We start from the raw sequence: 7,732 nt of genomic DNA, 5'->3' as shown, positions 1-7,732 counted from the left end.
TGCTAGGCACTTTGGTGGACAGGATTAGAAATGAAAATGACCTTTACAAATTGGAGAATTGGTATGAAGTCAACAAGCTGAAATTGAACAAGGAAAAGTTCAAAGTACAGTACTTCACTTTGGAAAGAAAAATCAAATGCATAAGTAGAAAATGGGGAATGACTGACTAGGTGGCAGCGCTGTGGAGAAAGATCTGAGGGCTATTAGCGGAAGACACATTGAATATGAGTCAACAATGTGATGCAGCTGCAAAAAAGATTAATATAATTCTGGGATGTTTAACAGGAGTGTCACATGTAACATACTGTAGTGAGGTGGACTGGTCCTCCCAGACACAGAGGAAGAGGGTGGCTCCACACCCTTGTGGGCGGAGCCCTACCCCCTAGCTCCACCCCTCAGAAGCCAAGGGGCAGAACCAGAAGTATAAAGGCAGGACCCGGAAGCTCAGTAGGGGCCTAGGCACTGGATGGGACAGACATGTCCCCGGAGCACTCGTGCTGGGAGGTGGCAGCAGGCCCGCAGAGTGCAGACGACTGGCCTGGACCACGCGGATCCTGGGATGACTTAACCCCGGAGAGGACAGACGGCTGGCCCGGACTGCCAGCTGGCCCAACCCCGGCAGAGCTTCTGCTGGCAACTGAAGACCCCGCTGATCACCTTACCACACCGGACCAGCAGGTACCCTTGGAGGGCAAGTGTGGAACTGGCCCAGGGATAGTACATCCCTGTCTGGCTGCAATGCTGACAGAGAGAGAGTCAACGTTTTGCAGCTTGGATTCCTGTTGACGCGGTGGCAGATCCCTCCACCACCCTTAGGACCCTGGGCCGGGACGCAGTGGAGTGGGAAGGCCTGCAACCCCCTGCCACCCAAGCAGTGGGTGGCAGTCTCCCCTTCCCTCAGGCTAGCTGAAGAAAAGCCTGAATTAAGTGATTTTGTTTCCTGTCCCACTCTGAACCAGAGTCTTGGCTCATTAACTGCTTGCAGCCCCACCTGAGTGCAGGTTGGAGCAGAGTGACTTTGTTTACTGCCTCACTCTGAACCAGAGCCTAGGCTAATCAACTGTTTGCAGCCCAGCCCGAGTACAGGCCTGAGCCCAAGACTCTTTGCTGTCCCGTCCCTACCGTCACCCCTCTGATTCCCCACATCAGGTGGACTACACATACGGGAGGTAATTGTCACACTCCACTCAGCACTAGTGGGGCGTCAGCTGGAGTACTGAGTCCAGATCTGAGTGCAACACTTTAGGAAAAATGTGGACAAATTAGAGAAAGTCCAGCAGAGAGCAACAAAACCTGACCAACAAGGAAAGGTTAAAAATCTGTGCATGTTTAGTCTTGGGAAACCTAAACTAAGGGGGAACCTGATCATAGTCTTCGAATATGTGGAGGGCTGTTATAAAGAGGACTGTAATCAACTGAATAGGTTTCCAAGGGAGGTTGTGGAACCTCATCACTGGAGGTTTTTAAAGACACGCTGGACAAATACCTTCTCAGGAATGATCTAGGTTTACTTTGGACTGCCACAGTGCAGGGGTCTGAACTTGATGACTTCTCAAGGTCCCTTACAGCTGTACATTTCTGATTCCAAGAAAGGATGGTGAGGAGAGGGAAGAGCATGAATTTGGCCTAGAGCAGTTCTCTAGCAATTTAAAAAAAGTGTTTTCAGCAACTCCTGACCCACAAATATAACCAACTCTTGTCCATTCTGATTGCATCACAATGGATAGTGCTGGATTTAAGGATTTTCAGGAGGGATGATGAGATATTAAGGACACTCCCAAATGTAGCTTAATCAAAATTTAAAATGGGTTGATCCAACACATCTACTCATTGCAGCAAGTACTCATTGCCCATCTGTTTCTGCAGATTCACAGTTGCCACATTAGAAAAAAATGTTTCCAATGGACTATTCTCAATGTGTCCCTTGCCCTCAGTTCCATGATTATTTTCCTATACAAGGCTGAATCACAGGCTTTATCTCCATCTACTTTATCTCCATCTAGAGGCTACACTGGATCCTCAGAGCAACTGGCTCAGCTGCAGGCAGCCAGTTGGAGACAGCCCGTGTCAGCCTCAGCCCCAGCAGGAGCAAGCAAGACAGCATCAATACCCAAAGATGCAAATTGGCTTTGGAGATTTAAGGGAAAGTGCAGTTACATGGCAGAAGAGATCTGGGAGGCTATTCCGAACAAAGAAAGGGTGAGGAAAGGGGTAGAGTAGCTTTCGAGAGATGGACCGGCTGAGTAAAAAGGGATGTTGGGTTGGCAGAGTGCATGTCAGACAGAAGCAGGGGAAATGAGATCTGGAAATAGGCAGATACAGAACTGGGCAGGACCTAGAAGGGGATTTTAGGTAAAGAAATTGGAAGCCAATGTGTAAGTATTCAAAAAGGGTAGAAGGGTGAGGGACATGTTGGATAAACTTGTAGGGAGCATTGTGAGACACAGTGAAACCATAGAGAAGACGGAAGCTGAGATGACATGGGCTTGAACCAGAGTGGTGGTTATAGGGATAGAGGGGAAAGAATGCATCTTAGACATTGTACAAAAGTAGAACCAGCAGGATTTAGCAATCTGGACATGGGTGGAACAGGAAAGAAGTAAAATGTAACACTCAGGCTTTAAGTTCGGATGACTGGGAATATTGTGTAATTAACCACAGTTACAGAGAATAGAGGAAGAGGAGAGATTGGAAGTTAAGGGATCTCATGTTTTGTTTCATTTACTATACGTATAGGAATAATTGATAACACTATTAGAACTAAAGATTTATTTTATGCTGCTGTATCTAATACCTAATAGTGTATGCCTACATCACAGCATAATAACTACACAGCACCCTTTATTCCCAGAGAGCAAGGCAGGGATTATTCATTTTCATGTCATGTATCACTCACAGCTGTCTGCTGTGATTGCAGAGTGTCAAATTACCCCATCCTACATTCACATTAAACCAAATTTGTTTGGGAAGCAGGATACATAAAGTGGGTGTGTTAATAGCAGATAATTTTCTGTCTGAGTTTGACTGTGAGGTCAAAATGGATACATTAGTTACCCTGTATGGTACTCTAGCCTGTATGTACTTGTAGGTTCAAATTCTGATTTTCACTTACACCCTGTCCAAGTCTGGGGTCGGAGTGCAGACAAGTTGTGTGGTTGGATTTTACTGTATCAGAGAGTACCATACTACCTCGTCACAGTTTTCATTTTCTTTTCAGTAACAGTGTATTTCCCCAGTCAAATGTTAAAAAATGTTTGACTCATGGACAAAGCTCAGCCAAGGTAAACATAATGGAAAACACAGAAATCATAAAGAAGAAGATTAATGATACTAGCTAGCCAGCCACTGCTCTCGGCTGTATTTTCATGGGCTCTGCAGATTAGAGGACATTAACCAAAGTTTAGCAAAGAGTGGCATAGTATTGTTGGTATTTTGCCTCCCTGATGCTATGTCCAGAATGAGGCAAATAAAGTAAAAAAGGTGTCTCTGGTTGTTACTTATGCTTTGGAGAAGAGTTATTGGCTGCAGAAATCTATTTTCTTCTTGTCAAGGCTGCTTCCCCACTCTGGCACTTTGAGTGCACAAGGTGGGGGCCCGCAAGGATTCTAAAAATTAATACTGGCCACTCCAGGCTTGTATTAAACTCCCAAGGTGACCTTGGATGGGTAGATGCTGCAACCACTCAAGTGCAAAAAACCCCTTTGGAACCAGGAAGGCGCACTTGGGAATGCCTCCCTGTGGGGTACCCTCAAGCCCTTTCACACACACAGCCCACCAGGGAAGAGCTGAGGGAAAAAAACAAAGGAAATCAGCTGTTGTCCCCAGCTAATTAAACAACATATGCACAGACCTCTTAGGATACAAAACCCCAATCCTGTTCTTACAAAAAGGTAAATTTTATTAAAAACAAAAAGAAAGAAAATACATCTGGAACTTAGGCTATTGCTAGATTTAAAAAGAGCAAATATAATAATTAAGCATGAAGAATGGTTTTCTTGAAATTCAGCTTAAAGGTTACAAGCAAAACAAAAGCACCTGGAGTTAGCACAGAGAAGTCCACAAGCCATACAAAAATAAGAGATAAACCTAATTGCATCTTTCTAGACATTTCCTAGGTATGATTTGATGATTTTTCATACCTGACTTAAAGCTTCTTATAGCATTGCTGCTCTGTCTCCCCTCTTTGGGAGAACAACAGACAGACAAAGGAAAAGGTTTTTTTCCCCGATTTTAAATGTTCTAGCCCTCCCATTGGCTCTTATGGTCAGGTGCCCAATCCCGTCCTTTTACCTCTAGGCTTTTTTAACCCTTTACAGGTAAAGCAAATAGAGAACAGCTATTAACAGGGATTTTGTAGCTAACTGACTGGCTGGGTGTCCAGAAAAGGGAGCTACCCTCTCCCCGCCCCTTCATTTATCACACATCTCTAAAGTCTGGCCATTGCTATATAACTAAACACAAATTCAAATATTTATGTTCCACATGTACACAATTGTACAGTGCCCATAGCTTTAAGAATGTGTTAGACTTCTCTGGGACCTTTAACATCCCATCAACAGCAACTATATTTAAAAAGCAAAGTCTATTTAACAAGTTAGGGCCTTTTTAAAGGCTTTGGGTTTGATAAAGACACATTTTACTATTAGCAATATCTGTGCTTAAAAGACTCGAGGCAAAAGAGAAAGTTATTGAGTTTCCTGTGCTGCAGAAAGATGATAGGGGAAGGTTAATCTGTATCTAATACCGTCATGCTGCAGTCTTGTGGACAGCCTTCAACCACTCTAAGATCTCTCGATGAGGCTATTGAACTACGATGACACTAGTCTCAGTCAAATTATCCTGCTCATTTTCTTGCTTGAAGAAACTGCAACATTCAGAAGTATTTGTAATGTGGCTGCAAGCAATTAAAAGAGCACTGGCATCAGTGCTACAGTCTAGACCTCTGATTGCAGGATATTACCTTTACCTTCAAGGGTAATGGCCAACCACAACTCCCCAACCCCCCAAATAATATGTAGCAAATGAAAACTGGATTATGGTTACATCAGAAAAACAGCAAGACAGAGAAGACTTCCATCAACAAAGAGTTCCAATTTCTTGCCCAACCTGTCCATAGGCAACGCACTCTCAACATTGCATGAAGTTACACTCTGAGAGTGCTTGTTGAATGTTCCAAGTTTAAATTTCAAATGATGGGTGCTTATCTTGAGGATCAAGGTTACTAATAAAGTGTGATGAGCCTTCTCGGTACTAATAAACCAGCGTAGGATATGTCTATTCTCTTGGGCAGGAGCCCTGCCAGCCTCTCCTGGGCACAGGACTAGATTTAATGAGACACAAACTGATTCTGGCTGCTGACCTAGCACCAATAGCAAACAAGGGTAAAACACCCAGGCTGAGTCCCCTGGACTGAGGAAAGTCCTAGCAACCCAAATCTTTCTGTGGGGGCAGCAGGTATTGAATGGTCAACATTCATCAGCAGTCTCCATGTAGTGTTATCTGAAACTCCATGGTATTGCTAAGTACCACTGTGAGAAGAAAGTGCTGTAGTGCTGCTCCTATAAGGACATGTTGATATTTCAAAATCTTATTTGGTCATATGAAATATTAACAGAGCATTTCAGACACTGTTCTTTTTCATTTCGTTTGTGTTCTGGACATTATTTCTCTCTTTCCATATGTATATTCAGTGCTGTTTTACTGGGGTGACCTTTCCATCCACAGGGCTGACAATATGAAGAAAAAGATGTTTGATGTTAAAATGTTATTTATTGCTTGAAGTTAAGAGGTTTGTTTGATTTTCCAGAGTACACCTTGCATGAGAGTCTGGTTAACGATACATACAAAAGGCACAGGGAAGGGGGCTGGCTCAGAGAGGGTGTCAATCAATCATGTTGAATATGATAATGTAGTAATACTCTTATGCCACTAATCAGATTCAGATTTTCTGTGCTTAATTATTGTTTATTGCAGTTGCTCAACCACCACAAAATTTTTAATTAGTACTGCTGTATTAAAAATATCCCTATAGGAGTTAAGCTGTTTCACCTAAATGGAAGTTAGTGAAATGTGTTTTAAAGTCAAGTTAGAAATTTCCAACAATAGAGGACTCTAATGTAAGAAGCTATAAAGTGGTCTCCCCATTCTGCCTGTCCTAGTGGGGCTAAATTCTGGAAGGAGAGTCACTGTTGTGAGAACTGGAGTAGACAGGTATGGGAAACAGAAGCACTGGGGAAGTAAATTTAGTAAGATGCTGAGTACAAAACCTAGATTCTCAGCTGTGCCATCCATGGGAGGTAGTTGAGATGGGGGCACAAAACAGCCAGGTGTATCTGCTGATTCTGAAACTTGTTCTATGCCTACACCAGCCTTGTCATGGATTAGAGCTGCCTTAGGGCTGCTCTATTTTCCATTGGCTGGCTATGTCCCCCAAGGTGCTGCCCACTATCTAAAGTACGTCAAAATACAGTACTAGTCTGGCCAGGCCTCCCACGCATCCCTGTGTGGCAAACAATGGAAGGGATGATGTAGTAGATAGCAATGCTGTCTATATTCTAAATGGAGTCTCTCCCACACCAAGAGAATCCTCAGATGGGGCGTTTTGGTCTCTCTGTGCCTCCAGCAAAGTAGAGGGGCCAGAATAAGTTTACAGGGCCAGTTTCTGTAATGTAAGTGCACATGGCTACTACATTTTTTAAGGTGAAGGACACATGAGAAAATTGCAGTGTTTTACCAGTATTGATATGCATTTTGTTACATTTGTCATACACATACCTTCTGGATCCATGGATTGCTTCCTAACCACGGTCTATATTGAGCCATCTGCTTTTTAGCATCATCCCTATTGATGTCAACAGAAAGTTCAGTTTAAAAATGGTTGGCATAATATTTACTTATTCAAATTTGTTTAAAGAAATGTAGAAGTACCGATCCTGTACTTTGGGTGCCTCTCTCATACTTTAAAAACCACACACTCCATCCAACACAATACAAAGGACTGCCCATACATATCCACAAACCCCTACCTCCCAATCTTAGTTCCCCTCCTCAAGAGCCTGAGAAAATAGATGGACTGTTCAGAGGGACTGAAAACCTAAATGCAGGCGCTGGCAGACCAAAAGAGGAGTGAGCTATGAAGAGGAGGCAGATTGCCTGCCTCCCTGGTCCCTCCCCCACCCAGAGAACAACTTCCCAGCAGCTCCCTCTTGTTTATATTAATGAGATTCTAGCTCAAGCATTTCAGCTGCTCTCAACTGTAGCAGTATGTCAAGGGGAGAAAGGTGCTGTCTCGGATAATCAGTTTCTAAGCCATTTTAAAGAAATATAAGTTAAAACCAACACCTGGAATTGCATCTGGAAGCTCACTGGCATCCAGTGTAGATCCCAGAACACTGGTTATTGTGCTCACAAAGAGCAACTCCACAGCATTCTACACTTGTTTCAGATTCTGAATGCACCCAAGTGTAGCCCCACATAATAGCATTCTGATCACGAAGAGGCAAAGGCATGGATAATTGTGCATTTGAGAGGGGAATGGCCCATGAATATAATTTAGTATTTGAGGTTCAAGTGTAGCATGTGAGACACGTGGTCTAATGGTGTGAAGAAAGAAGTAGGGCTCTGGACCAGCTGAGTTCTAATTCTGGCACTGGAATTCACTGACTCTCTCTTTAGGCATGTGTAAACTACAAACTCTGTGGGTGAAATTCTGGCCCTACTGAAGGAATTTTGC

The 7,732-nt window shown here is 43.5% G+C and overlaps 1 long non-coding RNA gene across 2 annotated transcripts; it reads right to left on the bottom strand.

Moving 5' to 3' along the window:
- Positions 1 to 4,759: 4,759 nt before the first annotated feature.
- Positions 4,760 to 7,385, bottom strand: LOC123370754. Of its 2 annotated transcripts, none has more exons than XR_006579528.1 (3): positions 7,342 to 7,385; positions 6,775 to 6,841; positions 4,760 to 4,864 (listed from the first exon to the last, which is right to left on the bottom strand). It is a non-coding gene; the product is annotated as an uncharacterized LOC123370754 (long non-coding RNA). The 2 variants fall into 2 exon arrangements; XR_006579527.1 differs by having other exon boundaries at positions 4,803 to 4,894.
- Positions 7,386 to 7,732: the final 347 nt, after the last annotated feature.

Source organism: Mauremys mutica, chromosome 5 (genome assembly GCF_020497125.1).
Source record: "Mauremys mutica isolate MM-2020 ecotype Southern chromosome 5, ASM2049712v1, whole genome shotgun sequence".
Lineage (NCBI taxonomy): Eukaryota > Metazoa > Chordata > Testudines > Geoemydidae > Mauremys > Mauremys mutica.
This window is presented reverse-complemented; position numbering and strand designations above follow the sequence as displayed.